Source organism: Biomphalaria glabrata, chromosome 1 (assembly GCF_947242115.1).
Source record: "Biomphalaria glabrata chromosome 1, xgBioGlab47.1, whole genome shotgun sequence".
NCBI lineage: Eukaryota > Metazoa > Mollusca > Gastropoda > Planorbidae > Biomphalaria > Biomphalaria glabrata.
The window spans coordinates 86,825,648-86,844,218 of record NC_074711.1 but is presented as its reverse complement, the minus strand read 5'-3'; the positions used below and the strand labels follow the sequence as shown (position 1 = coordinate 86,844,218).

The following is an 18,571-nucleotide window of genomic DNA, read 5'->3' as shown; positions in this document are numbered from 1 at the left end:
CTGTTGTTTCTATTAAGTCCCTGTTCAATTTCTTGACACCTATTCTCTATCCACTTTTTCTTCGCTTCTTTCATTCCCTTTCTAATCCGTTTGTTGACGCTTTTGTATTCTTGGACATATTTTGGGTCGGACAGCTTTTTCCCTTTAAGCTCCCGTCGCTTGTCACAGAGTTGGAGTATATCCTCTGTTACCCAGGGTTTTTTGGGCGGGCGGAGCTTCCCTAATATTTCCAGGGCTGTATCTGTGACTGCTGTGTTTAGCATATTGACTTGCGTATCGATATCCTGGTCATTGGAGTCCAGTAAACCCAGTGACGGAGAAATAGGGTTAATATCTGTGCGACCTACTGCTCAATACGAGCTTGTAGCGAGTTGATGGATCAGCCAACGTAACTAACGACTTAGCAGAGTTTAATTAACTCTAATTAACATGCACAACAAGATTAGCACAATGATACGCGTTGCACGTAAATATACTCTCTTTGGAAGGAGCGTCTGTAGCTTATAAGACTTTGAGTCAGTAACCCAGTCGACCCTATGTCAAACATTGGAGCCAACCTCGACCTAACAAAATATACAGGCCTAATCGAAATAATATTTATAATATATATTATAGCGTATTCATACTTGATTAGTTACTATATCGGACGAAAAATGTATTTTGGTATGTTTATTTGCATTGACACAATTAGGTATATAAATTATATTTGAAAAGAAGATATTTTTATTTCTTTTTTTTTTCAGTTCGGCTGCAGAGAACATAGTGATTCTATCAGTGCACTCGGAGCAAAATTGATTAGTCATTAAAGTTTACACGTGACTTTCTATGCCAGGGGCTATTGCTGTGGGTTTTCCTGCTTTTTAATTTTTTTATTCCGCTTGATTTTAAATGTATAAATAGGTCAGACTGTAGAAGATTTAATATTTGCTTGGTTTCAACAAAAGCTAAATAAGAGACTCCATTTGTATTGGAACATCACCCTCACCTCACCTATCTCTTAGTCTTAGGCACCACACAAGATCTGTCAACCGTCTTTCTCCATTCTTCTTATTTCTTTTGCTTTGGGGAGAACCTCTTTCAATGGCAGGCCCGTCCATTCTTTAATGTTGTCTTCCCACCACTAATATTTGCTTTAAATTTGTACTTTTTAAACAGCAGGTAAGTTTACTACTATAAATAAGATTTTTTTAATACTACAAGAAATAATGTTATGAATACAAAGTAAAAAAAATGTCCATTCAGGACCTTGTGATCCATAGGACAGAAGGTGTAAACCTAATGTAAGTATACGGCTGAGTTTTAACGAGAATGTCATGTGGCCAGCACAATGACCAACTGCCCTTTAGTTTCCACAACTAATGTCAAGTGTTTATTACAGCGGGGTATTGTGGACGGTCGTTGACTTAAAGAACCAAATTGCTGGTCGATAACTAAACCGCTGTAGGCATAACTTAACTAGTAAAACTTTAGTAACTTCTGTGCGAACAATACTAAACATAGCTGTGAAGAAACAAGTCCTTTTACGTTTAAAGTGCCTTTTAATTGTGAACCATTTCAACATAACATATATACACGGCAGACAATCCAGACATTATATACAGATCTCCTACTTCACTCGCTGACTTCCTCTCTTCTTGTTTACACACTCCTCACTTCCCCCAAGTCCCCTACCCAACGCTTGACCGTGTGTCACGGTTGACCACACAGTAACCGTGTCACAACAATAGATTTTATTAGAATATAGATAAAATAAAGACAACGGTTTAGCTGTATACCAGCGGCTTGGTGCTACAAATCAAGGAGCGTCAGCAACAGCAAACACAGTCCATTACAGATGGGGGGAGGGGGAGGGGGAGCTCAATGGTCGTCCTAATTAAACATTCTTAAATTCATCGGGATTTAAACTAAGTTTGAGAGTCAAGCGCTTCACAGCTCTGACACCATGACCCATGATGTCCGATTGAAACACTGTAGACTGAGATTGGTGATTCAGTGATTTAGTGGATATATTTATTACAATTCCTCTTTTCGGATTGCGAAATCTTCATCGTGTCATCAAAAAACCAAAAAAGGCGGAAACCCGTTTTGACGCGGTTCTCGAAAACGGCTCTAACAATTTTCCAAGAAATTTGACAGTCGGTGTAACTTTGGGAAAGTTGCAGCTTATTGGCCACACTGGGGAACTGGTTTGACCGTTATAATTTGTCAAATTTTAATAAAAATAAATTTAAATTTAGCTAGAGGTCTAGACAATCTTTATCTTGAACAGAAATACGCCAGAGGATTTTCCCGCTTTTAGGCCCTATTCATTAAAGATTTTAATTAATAAATAGACGTCCAAGAACATTTTGAGAACCGTTTTGTAGTAAGTCTGGATAGAAAGGCACATTCCTCGATCCATATGCTATTAGAGCATGGAATGGGTTGCCTGAGCTAGCCAGGAAAACCAGTGACTTGGCAGAATTTAGGTCGTTGGTTAATATGCATGACTAAATGCATGACGCGTATGACGTAATCATCTTTTTTGAAGTAACGTCTGCATTAAATAAGACGAGATAATATAAAGGACTATCATAAAGAATTGCATATACTCTGAGTAGATTTATACATTCGTTTAAACTTTAACCAGAATTTGTGTGTGTGTGTGTGTGTATGAGGATAGGGGCGGAGTATTAATGTTCCATTTTGGTTTAAATCTATCATTCGTTATTCATTCAGAGCAAAATAATCGCTCTTACAAAACAGTCGTTGGCTTCATAAAGGAGGGCATTGTATTTCTTAAGAGAGTAGTAGGCCTTCGTCATAATCTACTTGTTTTTATATCCACAGTCCATAAGTTATGCCACATGGTATGTCTTCTGCTGTCACAGAGAAATAAATAAAAATAAATAGTAACCATTAATGAACAGAGAGTATGTGTTGATACAAGTAGACATTGAAGACTCTCCTTTTTTTTTATTACGTCACATCCTTTTTAACGCACTTTCTCACAAAAACATACGCAACAAACAATGACGCAATATGAACATATTAGCACAATATGAATAGGGGTACATATTGCTGTCAAAGTGGTCTAACATTCTAAATACTAATTTACATTGTTAGTTCCATAATGCGCTGAAAGAGATTGCAGACGTTTACCACTTGATCGCCTTAAGGAAGAAACCAGAAAAAAAAAAAAAAGTAGAGCATTCAGAATTGAGTTAGTTCTCATTCCAGTAATGATTTGGCGTTTGATTTAATGGGGAGAGGGGGAGATAACAGGCAGACAGGCACGAGACACAGTGTGGAGAGTTGTCCAGGATTTTTTTATCATCTTCGTACAAGTATATTAAGCTGAGTTAATTATATTCAAGAAGCAGCAGAATAAGTATTCGCCGAAATCCTCTACTCCCGATGTAATGTAAATGTTTCTTTAGGCTTACAGTGTAAACAACTACTACAGCGTCTCGGTGTTTCTATCTCTCCGACTATCTTTGTACCAAGATTATATCCATTCACTCTGTCTGTCTGGTAGAAAGGTTGTACAAGTTGAATATCTAAATTATAATAGTTTGTGTGATCTCTAGTTCGAATCCTGTTGACTGGGATTTTTAGTTTCGGGATCTTTGGGCGTCTCCGAGTCCACCCAGCTTTAATGGATACCTGGCATTAGTAGGGAAAAAGTAAAAGCGGCTGGTAGTTGTGCTGGCCACATGACACCGTCGTTAACCGTAAGCTACAGATGACCTTTATATCATCTGCCCTACAGACCACAAGGTCTGAAAGGGGAACTTTACTTTACTGGCTAATATTTAAAATAATGCTCAGTTTTAAGCCAGCCTTGCATTCGTCGAGATTTTTTTTCTTTCAAACTCGTTAATATATTCATAACGTTTAAGACCAAAAAAAATGTTAGAAAATGATGTTTCAACTGTTCTAGTACTACTGGTAGCATCGGTTGATATAGCATATGAATGCATTGAAACTGTGCTAGCAGTTCTACTGTATTATAACATAACAAAAAGAGACAAGAGAATTGTCCCGCCTACTTGGTGACGAAACCAAATTTAGGCGAGAGAGTTTGACATTCCATTTCTAGTGTACAATTTTAAAGAAAGATAGTCTTAGAAGGGAGTAGGTAAAGCTATTCGCTCTGGACAGTCGTTCATTGTTCTCGATGGTCCCGGGTTCAAACCCCGCCTGAAGCCATCCCCCGTCGTCTTGCCGGAGGTTCGGACTAAGAAGTAGATATCTTCAACTGGGTACGCCCGGAACACGCAAAACCATTGACAAATATTGTGACAACGCGAGTTTAACCAATGTGACATCAATATTTATTGTTTTTGATTTACCGTGACAGAAGTAATATCTCAGAATTTAGTGGTTGGATTGTCTCCCTCTTGACCTTTTTTAAGTCCCCCTCAAGGTCATTGTTTTTATTTACGACAATAAGCAAGACAATAAGCAAGACAATAAGCAAGACAATAAGCAAGACAATAAGCAAGACAATAAGCAAGACAATAAGCAAGACAATAAGCGAGACAATAAGCAAGACAATAAGCAAGACAATAAGCAAGACAATAAGCAAGACAATAAGCAAGACAATAAGCAAGACAAAAAGCAAGACAAAAAGCAAGACAATAAGCAAGACAATAAGCGAGACAATAAGCAAGACAATAAGCAAGACAATAAGCGAGACAATAAGCAAGACAATAAGCAAGACAATAAGCAAGACAATAAGCAAGACAATAAGCAAGACAATAAGCAAGACAATAAGCAAGACAATAAGCGAGACAATAAGCGAGACAATAATCAAGACAATAAGCAAGACAATAATCAAGACAATAAGCAAGACAATAAGCAAGACAATAAGCAAGACAATAAGCGAGACAATAAGCAAGACAATAAGCAAGACAATAAGCAAGACAATAAGCAAGACAATAAGCAAGACAATAAGCAAGACAATAAGCAAGACAATAAGCAAGACAATAAGCAAGACAATAAGCAAGACAATAAGCAAGACAATAAGCGAGACAATAATCAAGACAATAAGCAAGACAATAATCAAGACAATAAGCAAGACAATAATCAAGACAATAAGCAAGACAATAAGCAAGACAATAAGCAAGACAATAAGCGAGACAATAATCAAGACAATAAGCAAGACAATAAGCAAGACAATAAGCAAGACAATAAGCAAGACAATAAGCAAGACAATAAGCAAGACAATAAGCAAGACAATAAGCAAGACAATAAGCGAGACAATAAGCAAGACAATAAGCAAGACAATAAGCGAGACAATAAGCAAGACAATAAGCAAGACAATAAGCAAGACAATAAGCAAGACAATAAGCAAGACAATAAGCAAGACAATAAGCAAGACAATAAGCAAGACAATAAGCAAGACAATAAGCAAGACAATAAGCAAGACAATAAGCAAGACAATAATCGAGACAATAATCAAGACAATAATCAAGACAATAAGCAAGACAATAAGCAAGACAATAAGCAAGACAATAAGCAAGACAATAAGCGAGACAATAAGCGAGACAATAAGCAAGACAATAAGCAAGACAATAAGCAAGACAATAAGCAAGACAATAAGCAAGACAATAAGCAAGACAATAAGCAAGACAATAAGCAAGACAATAAGCAAGACAATAAGCGAGACAATAATCGAGACAATAAGCAAGACAATAATCAAGACAATAAGCAAGACAATAATCAAGACAATAAGCAAGACAATAAGCAAGACAATAAGCAAGACAATAAGCGAGACAATAATCGAGACAATAAGCAAGACAATAAGCAAGACAATAAGCAAGACAATAAGCAAGACAATAAGCAAGACAATAAGCAAGACAATAAGCAAGACAATAAGCAAGACAATAAGCAAGACAATAAGCGAGACAATAAGCGAGACAATAAGCGAGACAATAAGCGAGACAATAAGCAAGACAATAAGCAAGACAATAAGCAAGACAATAAGCAAGACAATAAGCAAGACAATAAGCAAGACAATAAGCAAGACAATAAGCAAGACAATAAGCAAGACAATAAGCAAGACAATAAGCGAGACAATAAGCAAGACAATAAGCAAGACAATAAGCGAGACAATAAGCGAGACAATAAGCGAGACAATAAGCAAGACAATAAGCGAGACAATAAGCGAGACAATAAGCAAGACAATAAGCGAGACAATAAGCAAGACAATAAGCGAGACAATAAGCGAGACAATAAGCAAGACAATAAGCGAGACAATAAGCGAGACAATAAGCAAGACAATAAGCGAGACAATAAGCGAGACAATAAGCAAGACAATAAGCAAGACAATAAGCAAGACAATAAGCGAGACAATAAGCAAGACAATAAGCAAGACAATAAGCAAGACAATAAGCAAGACAATAAGCAAGACAATAAGCAAGACAATAAGCAAGACAATAAGCAAGACAATAAGCAAGACAATAAGCAAGACAATAAGCAAGACAATAAGCGAGACAATAAGCGAGACAATAAGCAAGACAATAAGCAAGACAATAAGCAAGACAATAATCAAGACAATAATCAAGACAATAAGCAAGACAATAATCAAGACAATAAGCAAGACAATAAGCAAGACAATAAGCAAGACAATAAGCAAGACAATAAGCGAGACAATAAGCGAGACAATAAGCAAGACAATAAGCAAGACAATAAGCGAGACAATAAGCGAGACAATAAGCGAGACAATAAGCGAGACAATAAGCAAGACAATAAGCAAGACAATAAGCAAGACAATAAGCAAGACAATAAGCAAGACAATAAGCGAGACAATAAGCAAGACAATAAGCAAGACAATAAGCGAGACAATAAGCAAGACAATAAGCAAGACAATAAGCGAGACAATAAGCAAGACAATAAGCGAGACAATAAGCGAGACAATAAGCGAGACAATAAGCAAGACAATAAGCAAGACAATAAGCGAGACAATAAGCGAGACAATAAGCAAGACAATAAGCAAGACAATAAGCGAGACAATAAGCAAGACAATAAGCAAGACAATAAGCAAGACAATAAGCAAGACAATAAGCGAGACAATAAGCAAGACAATAAGCAAGACAATAAGCAAGACAATAAGCGAGACAATAAGCGAGACAATAAGCAAGACAATAAGCAAGACAATAAGCGAGACAATAAGCGAGACAATAAGCGAGACAATAAGCGAGACAATAAGCGAGACAATAAGCAAGACAATAAGCAAGACAATAAGCGAGACAATAAGCGAGACAATAAGCGAGACAATAAGCAAGACAATAATCAAGACAATAAGCAAGACAATAAGCGAGACAATAAGCGAGACAATAAGCGAGACAATAAGCAAGACAATAAGCAAGACAATAAGCAAGACAATAAGCAAGACAATAAGCAAGACAATAAGCGAGACAATAAGCGAGACAATAAGCGAGACAATAAGCAAGACAATAAGCAAGACAATAAGCAAGACAATAAGCGAGACAATAAGCGAGACAATAAGCGAGACAATAAGCAAGACAATAAGCAAGACAATAAGCAAGACAATAAGCGAGACAATAAGCGAGACAATAAGCGAGACAATAAGCGAGACAATAAGCAAGACAATAAGCAAGACAATAAGCAAGACAATAAGCAAGACAATAAGCAAGACAATAAGCGAGACAATAAGCGAGACAATAAGCGAGACAATAAGCGAGACAATAAGCGAGACAATAAGCAAGACAATAAGCAAGACAATAAGCAAGACAATAAGCAAGACAATAAGCGAGACAATAAGCGAGACAATAAGCGAGACAATAAGCAAGACAATAAGCAAGACAATAAGCAAGACAATAAGCGAGACAATAAGCGAGACAATAAGCGAGACAATAAGCAAGACAATAAGCGAGACAATAAGCAAGACAATAAGCAAGACAATAAGCAAGACAATAAGCAAGACAATAAGCGAGACAATAAGCGAGACAATAAGCGAGACAATAAGCAAGACAATAAGCAAGACAATAAGCAAGACAATAAGCGAGACAATAAGCGAGACAATAAGCAAGACAATAAGCAAGACAATAAGCAAGACAATAAGCGAGACAATAAGCAAGACAATAAGCAAGACAATAAGCAAGACAATAAGCGAGACAATAAGCGAGACAATAAGCGAGACAATAAGCGAGACAATAAGCAAGACAATAAGCAAGACAATAAGCAAGACAATAAGCAAGACAATAAGCAAGACAATAAGCGAGACAATAAGCGAGACAATAAGCAAGACAATAAGCGAGACAATAAGCGAGACAATAAGCAAGACAATAAGCAAGACAATAAGCAAGACAATAAGCAAGACAATAAGCAAGACAATAAGCGAGACAATAAGCAAGACAATAAGCGAGACAATAAGCGAGACAATAAGCAAGACAATAAGCAAGACAATAAGCAAGACAATAAGCGAGACAATAAGCGAGACAATAAGCGAGACAATAAGCGAGACAATAAGCGAGACAATAAGCGAGACAATAAGCAAGACAATAAGCAAGACAATAAGCAAGACAATAAGCAAGACAATAAGCAAGACAATAAGCAAGACAATAAGCGAGACAATAAGCAAGACAATAAGCGAGACAATAAGCAAGACAATAAGCAAGACAATAAGCGAGACAATAAGCGAGACAATAAGCAAGACAATAAGCAAGACAATAAGCAAGACAATAAGCGAGACAATAAGCAAGACAATAAGCAAGACAATAAGCAAGACAATAAGCGAGACAATTAGCAAGACAATAAGGACTTCTCTAAAAGCCAGAATCCACGAAGATTTGTTTATTCATTCAGGTTCCCCCGCGCGAGTTTCTTTTAACGGTGAAATTGAGAGGGCAGTCAACCTAGACCTTGTGTTATCTACACAGCTGTCATGGGATAAGAGGCATTAGCCTAGTTGACCAGCTGACCTTTGCGAAAGAATTTAAGCTTAAGCATTAGAGAGGTAGTCTCAGACAGGGACAAACTATGGAGCGTGGGGGGGGGGGGGAGAATTGCTGAGCGCAAGTGGACAATGACGTCATGTAATCAGATCAAGCTTGACATGCACCAGACACCAAACTAATGATCTATTTATTTCTTAGGTCTGATATTACATAAATAGAAATTCTTTCCTTCATCCATCCGGCTATGAAGGCGTGAAAAAAGAAAAGGAAAGATATCTGTGTGGTAGGGTGGTCGAATAGCGTATGAAAGTAGAGTGCTCAAGGGATTGTTTAATTTAACCTTGAGTAAATCAATAGAACTTGCTATAAGCTGTTTGTCCAGAGGTTAACTTGTTTATTTGGGAAGCGTGGTCGAGAGGCTAAGTGCTCTTGAACTTGGCTTGGCTACCTAGAAGAGGGCTCGAGGTTCGACACCCGACTCGGGCAGAGTCAGTGTTTACTGAGCGCCTAATTGCAGCACGGAAAACCAACTCCTAGATACCCCATACCCCCCCCCACACACACACACACACCAACAGGTCCACAAAAGAGATTGGACCAAAGGCGCTCTGAGCATGCTATAAGCATGAAAGTAGCGCTATATAAAAGCTATAATATATTTGTAATATTTATTTTAATTTCTATTTGTTTGGGTTTAATGTCTCTTTTGGTTAATCCGGTCAACTACGAAAGATAGTAATAATTTCCAGTTGATATATTTATTTCATAACTTTTTAGATTTCGAGGAATCTGGGAATGATGTATGATTTGACATTTCATGTTACGTCCTTTCCATTAGTCTCTATTTAAGTTTGTATGTGTATGAATATTTATTTATGTGTAATGTAATATATAATGTAGAATGTAATTAGTATGTATGTATGTCCCACATAGAAATCAAAACAGTTTGGCCATTCTTGATAAAACTTGGCATAAATGCTGCTTTGATCATGGCGGAGACCGTAGTGTATATTTCATATCGCTCCCACAACCAGAAGGCCCTAAAAAAAAAATAAAAAGTACCTAAATTTATCTCTATTAAAGAATGAAACTTTTTTTAAAAAAAATCGGGTAAACCCGATTTCACACTCCACTTTCATTTTGCTGTCAAAATATTTTTAAAACTGTTAAGGGAACATTCGCCATGTTTGACATTAGATCTAAATCAAAGTCACTAGATCAGTAAGATCCAAACAAAGGCCTGCAGGCCGCGGGTCATTGTCAGCTAGTGTGGCAATGAAATAGATAATGTCGCAATATGAATTATATTTCTATTTGGAGTAAGTGTTTCGAGTAGAACATGGACACGAAAAGTCTTGAAATCAAATCTCAATGCGATCATCTCTAACTGGTCTATCAAATATATTAACTCTTTCTCTCCGTAATTATTTTTCTCGTTTCGATAGTATTATCAGTTTTGCTCATTTGTATTTCATTATCCTCTTATGATTACATTTCAGTAACCTTTTTTTTTTGTTTGTAATCAGAAAATAATATATTTGGTATTGAATTATAAGAGAATAAGTGCTCTTTCTACACAACACAAATTAAAGTTTATAAATCGAAAAAAAATCAATTTAGTTTCATGGGGGTAAAATCAACGTTGGCATCGTCAATAGTTAAAACTATCTGGGGCGGACTATGGTTAAACTTAGGATGTTTTATATGTTGTGTTGAATAGTGGAATCGATTTCCTAGCAACAAGTGTACAGTTCGCAATACTTGTACTCGATTCTCTTCGGTATCAGAGCACTAAGTCCACACGTTCTTGAACAACGGAGTCATAAAGACTACAGACGCCTGACATTGAAAGCGGTTTTGCTTGCATGATCTTAACAGATTAATACTTCCCCAGCGCACCAGGAAGAAAAAAAAAGCCTTCCTCCCCCACAGCATTTGCCTCATTTCACTCCCCCTTTTTTTGTTAGAATAAGCTTTGGTCTGGGCGATGCTGAGAAGAAATCTCAAGACTCTTTGGACTATACTTATCTACTCAATGAGCCAAGCGGTGCATAAGCCTATCAACTCTAAGCTAGCCGTGTGGTTTATCAGGTCATCAAGAGACTGGATTTTAAAATATGGTGGTGGTTCCTCCCACCTCCCAGGAGCCAAGGAACAAGATGGTTGAAAGTAATCAAAACCAAATCGAGTCATCGTGTATATATAATAAAATATTAGAGCATTTATGCAAGACACTCCAATGTATATACTACCATTTACAGATAAGAATGTTCTTCCACTCAATTCAATAACAACTCCTTTTAAGTAATGATATAAAGAGTCTCTCTACTTGTAGTTCCCCTTTCAGACCTTGCGATCTATAGGGCGGATGATGTTAAGGTCATCTGTTTCTTTCGCTACGGTTAACGAGAAGGGTGTCTTGTGGCCAGCACAACGACCAACCGCCTTTACTTTCCCCAATTAATTTCAGGTATCCATTAGAGTTGGATGGAATCAGGGGTGCCCTAAAAATCCAGAAATTCAAAATCCCAGTCTTCGCTGCGATTCGAACCCAGGACCCCAGGTTCGGAAGACAAGCACTTAACCACTCATCCGCTGCGCATGCTGTCTGCCTGTATGTCTTGTGAGAAGTAATAAGCGACTATCTTTCAAGGAAAGTGGCCCCGAGCGCTATGAGCTGCTTCTGGCAATGGGTGTTATGCCACTTTATAGGCTAATGTGTTCTTAATTTCCCCTTCAGTTTACCAATAAGGGATCATCCTTAAATGACGTTCTTCTCCACATGCATCTATGCAGACATGGTCAGCCCATGGGTTTTAAGGATATTACCCCACCCGCTGTGAACGCCTCACAATATAAAAAAAAAACTACGTGGATTAAGCGAGAAAGGATGGTGAAAGATCAATCGATGAAAGCTGGTTTAGTGAGATATGCCTCATTGATCAAGCATAATCTTTCAAGTTCGTCTTCAAAGTATCTTCTTCAAAGTATCCTCTCTTACAGTACCGTCTTCGAAGTTTATTTACTTTACTATCATTCCCCTGTAAGTACCGAAGAGGGAAAGCGATACGGTTTTAAAACAATGAATGTAGATGCTGATTTAGCACTAGTAGTTTTACCAAAATTAATCTTAACAGTAGGCGAGATATTATGGTAATTTATCTTTTTTTCAAAAGCGACTTGCATAGAACCATATGTCGACTTGATAACATTGGATGGAGATTCTTTGTTTCAGGTTGTTACAGAGAACACAGTGTTGCAAATGACAAGGATGACTAAACTAATTCGACTCCTTCCTGTCTACCATGTTTGACCTCTATCAGGACAAAACGTTATCTGCCATATTTGTCTGAGCACCTTTTAGGACAAATATGATGATGTTTTTTTTCCCCATAATTTAGTGGGGGGGGGGGGTTCCCCACTTTATTATCCAAAAAAATACATTGCAAAATAGCAACAATATTTATGGTATCATAACTATATTTGGTAAGTAAAATAATTGTTAAACTTTAGTGGTGAATTGTATTTCTTTTCGATATTAAACCAGCTTTCAATAATATACATATCTTCCCAATAAACTGTATCCTGAAACGAAGAAGCGATTACTAACAACGACATAGGTCGGGAAGATAATGACATGCGCACTAATACCAAGAATTGCACGTGATCAGTCCCGAAACCCTCAACAGATGAGTGGTGACACCGCGTGGTGTATGCATAATTAACAGTTCGGGCTATTTATAGCTACCGAATTATCACATTCTAAAAAAAAAAAAAAAAAGTTTGTCAGCACTGGCACCTACCTATATAACTATATTCTTCTTTTCAAGATTAGTTGTTGCTGGGTTTTTTTTTCCCCTATCTTCTTTAAAACAAAATAAATTACCCCACACCTTTTTTTATTTCTCCTAATTTTTTGAGCTGCTCATTGTCTTGTACGTTTTCAGAAGTCAATTCAAAAATAAAGATTATTACGCTCTATCCAAACTACCTGCAGGGTGGCAGTGTACTGCGGCAGGCAGGCAGGGTTCGAACCAAGGGCGTAGCTAGGGATTTGGGTGCCGATGGGCTAGACATCTTTCTGGGCCCTTGCATTTTAACATCCCACATGATATAATGTACTTAATAAATATATAAGTCTAAATTCCAATTGGTACAGTATATAAGTAAAATAAACAAAAAATAATCATTAAGACTCTTTTAATGAATAATATTGTTTATTGTCGAGGTAATGCACATGTGACAAATCTCAATTCATATTGCCTCACGACGTGCCATCTGTGCAGCAAAGGTGTCTATAATTAACATCATCTAGATCAACAAGCATTTTAAATTTGTAAAGATAAGAGGTCATAATTTGTATAATGCTGACGTTATATCTGAGAAATGTCTTTAAAATACACTGGTATGACAGAATAAAAAACACCAAACTGTGGGAGATGGGTGGGCAGAGGAATAAAGAGGTACAGAACTTAGAGAGGAAGTGGAGATGGACTGGTCACACCCTTAGAAAAGATACCAGCAACAGAGCTAGACAGGCTTAGAGTGGAACCCCTAGCCTAGGGAACAAGACATAGAGAAAGACCAAAGAGAACATGGCGGTGCAGTGTGCTAGATGAAACCGAGAGGACCGGAAAGAGGTGGGGAGCCATTAAACAAACTAGCAAGAGACCGTGGAGAGTGGCGTGTTTTTACTGAGGCCCTATGTTCGAGGAACCCAAAGGAAAGATGATGATGATGACGTGACGTCATAAGATTATTATGCTAAACCAGTGATGCCCACCCTAATTCGACCTGCGGGCCATTTTAATTTCCAGCACTCGTGTCGCGGGCCACATGAATAAAAGGGTACAGAAATAAAATGAAATCGACCTGAGACAATTTGATTAGAAACTTACATTAATTAATGAGACATTGGAATTTTATCTTTTTTACGCGTCGGAAAGAGGCTTCATTTCTCTACGTAAAATGTGAGCAACAGTGTATGCTGATTTACCACCGACTCATTTTCTTGTCTCTTTTTGGTAAATATTCACATCAATCCTCCAATCTCTAAGCGTAGTTTAACAATCTTTTATTTGCTGCTCAAACCAAGCATGTCATCAGATGTATTTCATAATGCCTTTATTTATGTTTCTTTAGAACTTAAATATGTTGGCTTATGTTCCTGGTAGATTCTACATTCAGAGTCCCATTTCATAAAAACTAATATGTTTAAGGTTAATAGTGAGGGCCCTAACGTTGGAAAAGATGCATTTTCCAAACTTTTTTTTAGGATGGAATTTTTTACACTTTCTGCTGACTTTTCGGTGGGACGATAGAGCCACGTCGTGGAACTGGTGTGGCCCGCAGGCCGTATTTTGGGCATCACTGTGCTAAACCTTTCGTAGCCCAACCGTCCTGCAGGATGACCTCAAGCTGGGCTCAAATTTGAGAGCCTCTCAAAGACCAGTCCTAACTGCTAACTACACAGCGACTCAGGGTTAATTTTCACTTTTTTTTTTTTTTGCAAGATAAATTATCTTCTCATTACTTTGACTTGTGTTTGAAATGTAAGTTGGTAAACGTTGACACCTCAGATGTGATGTAAGTTGATACGAATGACGTACGCCACTAATGTATAAACGTATTGCTACCTGACACCTGTACACACAAAGGGGGGCAGAGAGGAGGACAGAAAGGATGACAGAAAGGAGGACAGAGAGGAGGACAGAATTGAGGACAGAGGATAGAAAGGAGGACAGAAAGGAGGACAGAGAGGATGACAGAGAGGAGGACAGAAAGGATGACAGAGAGGATGACAGAGAGGAGGACAGAAAGGAGGACAGAGGGTAGAAAGGAGGACAGAACGGAGGACAGAGGATAGAAAGAAGGACAGAGAGGAGGACAGAAAGGATGACAGAGAGGATGACAGAGAGGAGGACAGAAAGGATGACAGAAAGGAGGACAGAGAGGAGGACAGAAAGGAGGACAGAAAGGATGACAGAAAGGAGGACAGAAAGGAGGACAGAAAGGATGACAGAGAGGAGGACAGAAAGGAGGACAGAGGGTAGAAAGGAGGACAGAGAGGAGGACAGAACGGAGGACAGAGGATAGAAAGGAGGACAGAGAGGAGGACAGAAAGGATGACAGAGGAGGACAGAAAGGATGACAGAGAGGAGGACAGAAAGGATGACAGAAAGGAGGACAGAGAGGAGGACAGAAAGGAGGACAGAAAGGATGACAGAAAGGAGGACAGAAAGGAGGACAGAAAGGATGACAGAGAGGAGAACAGAGAGGATGACAGAAAGGATGACAGAGAGGAGGACAGAGAGGAGGACAGAGGATAGAAAGGAGGACAGAAAGGAGGACAGAAAGGATGACAGAGAGGAGGACAGAGAGGATGACAGAAAGGAGGACAGAAAGGAGGACAGAGAGGAGGACAGAAAGGAGGACAGAGAGGAGGACAGAAAGGAGGACAGAAAGGAATACAAGGTCTTGTAAATGAGAAAAAAAAAAGATTAAACTTTAAAATACCAGGATTACTAGATGAAACCTATTTCAGGTGCCCATTAGAGTAGTGATTAGAATTTTAGATGTTTGACATGTTTTGGATGTTTCTTCAGGGCTGAAGATGATTTGAACCCTAGTCCAAACCTCCTGCCTGGCGACGTGGGGATGACAGCGGGCAGGGTGTAAACCCTGGAATATCAAGATGACTGAACGACAGTCCATCGCGCATACCGTACGACAAGGCAGCCATGCCATGAGTAATAGACACAGTAAAACAACATGGGCTTCAATAAACACAATGATTTTATTAGTCTCTATTTCTGTTCTTTACTCCAGCCACTTGTTCTCTAAACTGACCTCCTTGTACACACAGTCCTGACACACTGCTGTTCACTCAACCATGTACACTCAAGGTCCACTGGTCATTTCATACACAGGCACACACACAGCACTACCAGCCACGCAAAACACATACACTTACTATCACACCATGCATAGATATAGACCTAGATATAGACCTAGATATGGACATAGATATAGACATAGATAAACAGACATAGATATAGACAAAGATATAAATATAGACAATTAGACATAGATATAGACATAGATATGGACATATAGACAGATATGGACATATAGACACAAAGATATGGACATATATACACATAGATATGGACATATAGACATAAATATGGACATATAGACTTAGATATAGACAAAGATATAGACATAGATAAAGACATAGATATAAACTTAGATATAGACATAGATTGTGTGGATATGGACATAAATATAGACATAGATATAGACTTAGAAATAAATATAGACATAGACATTGATATAAATTTAGACATAAATATAGATATAGACATGATAAACATAGATATAGACCATAATAGACATTGATATACACCTTTTTATAGACATATGTATGGTATAAAAGAATGAAATGTTCCTTACTTGTCTCCCAAATCCATGAAGTCTATATCTGTTGTGTCACACTTGATACACAAAACAATCCGTTATATAGACCTATGTTAAATAGTTCTTAACAATGAAGCCGGTCTCCGAAACCAAATCACATTAGAATTCTCTTATTCCAAGTTTTAAAAAAAACGCTAGATAGTGTATGCTACTAATGTAGGCCATGTTGTTTATTTGATTTGTATCTTCCGTTTCGTTCTGTTTTTTTTTAACGTCACACAAAGCTATTTACGGAACCGGAAAACAGAAGATAATGAATTGAAGAAAACAATAGTTTCGTTACGTGAGTGATACACCGACCAACACCCCGCACTCAGTGCCAGTGGAGCGACAGCCTTAGTTCAAAAGCGAGGGAGTCCTCACACGCTCACGTTATATCCCCGTGTCTTGACACAAATGTAGACATTTTTTTTTCAAAGTCTCTTAGCCATCCGTGGGCTATGTGAATTGGGTCTGTTGAGACGGATAGAGCCTCGCCTTAGGTGGGGGTAGAATAGAATGGCTTTGTAGAATGTTTTGTCTGTCGTTGCTTTTGTATGTCATCCTGTAAGCGTTACAGCGGCTCCGTTACCATGTATAGTAATTTAATTTAAGTCAATATCAAGTAAGAGAATTTTTTTTAAATCTATTTCCTCCTTTGGTTCAAATAAAATCTGATCGAATGGAATCTGAACCGAATCTGATTGAATTGGATATGATCGAATGAGATCTGGTGAAATGAGATCTCTGCCTGAATCGGATCTGAAGGAATCGGGTCTGATCGAATGGAATCTGATGGAATAGGATATTTTGGAATCGGGTCTGTTAGAATGGGCTCTGATAAAATGGGATCTAATGGAATACGATCTGATGGAGTCGGATCTGGTAGAAACAAATCTGATCGAATAGGATCTAATGAAATGGGATCTGATGAAATGGAACTTGATGAAATGGCATCTTAGTGAATCGGATCTGATCGAATGGGATTTGATGGAATGGAATATGATGGAATCGGATCTGGTGGAATAGGAGGCTGATGTAATCGGATCTGATCGAATGGGATTTGATGGAATGGAATATGATGGAATCGGATCTGGCGGAAGAGGAGGCTGATGTAATCGGATCTGATCGAATGGGATTTGATGGAATGGCATATGATGGAATCGGATCTGGTGGAATAGGAGGCTGATGTAATCGGATCTGATCGAATGGGATTTGATGGAATGGCATATGATGGAATCGGATCTGGTGGAATAGGAGGCTGATGTAATCGGATCTGATCGAATGGGATCTCTTGGAATCGGATCAGATGGTCATTGAAAAAAAAAAACTTGCTCGGTATGGGGGAATCGAACCCACGACATTCGTGTTGTCAACTTCGCCTACAGCTTCGTACATTATCCTACTTCCAACTTTTGACCAGCTTTTTTCCTTCCACCTCGCACCTGTGAAGAGAATGTAAGTTCATAGTGACATGGTGAATAATAATGCAAAACATCATCGATTAGTCCTAGTATGAAATGTCGCAACTAAAATTAAACACAGGTACGCATGAGCATAACTAAAGTTCAGTAAGCGACACGTGAAAGCGTTATGCATTTTAAACGACACCTCTAGCAGTTTAAAATTAAAGGTCCGGATCAATACAGGAAAATTTGCAAGTTCAGCTAAATAATGTCAAGGACGTTAACTTGACCTTTTACTGCTGCTAACTAACTAGAAAGGAATGGTACTAGAATTGTAGCAACATCTCAATGCGTCCATTTTTTGTCTTATTCCCGCTAGCTAGTTGCCTTTTTGTTTTTATAATAAGTTTTAAGTTAAGAATTCTAATGATTCACCCTTGTTGTTGTTGTGTTTTTTTGTTGTTTGTTTTTTTTTTTTTGGGGGGGGGGGGTTGTTGGGGGTGGGGGGTTGCGTTATAAACGGGACAGATTAGAAAATATATAAGATAAGATAAGATTCTGTTGTGTTGAAATTGCTCAGAACTTAGCATGAACACTTTAAAAATATAGTTTCTCAACACTTCCTTCTCTCCCTTTATTTTGTAGACCGGATGCACCAAATAGCCAGCTATTTATAGTTTGTTTGTTTTCCCGCCATGCATGAAAATCTGTAATAAGACTGTATGTTAAAAAACATACACACGGCTAACATTATAGACAACTGCGAGGCTACCTAGAAAGATCACTTCCTTTGAGCAATTT

General features: G+C 38.1%; 1 protein-coding gene across 1 annotated transcript in view; it reads right to left on the bottom strand.

The window, feature by feature from the left end:
- LOC106054275 (tyrosine-protein kinase receptor torso-like) overlaps positions 1–16,692 on the bottom strand; it is a 204,034-nt gene extending 187,342 nt beyond the window's left edge. The window contains exon 1 of the mRNA XM_056018349.1: positions 16,362–16,692. The gene's annotated coding sequence lies outside the window, so the exon portion shown is untranslated. The remainder of the gene's footprint in view (positions 1–16,361) is intronic.
- Positions 16,693–18,571: the final 1,879 nt, after the last annotated feature.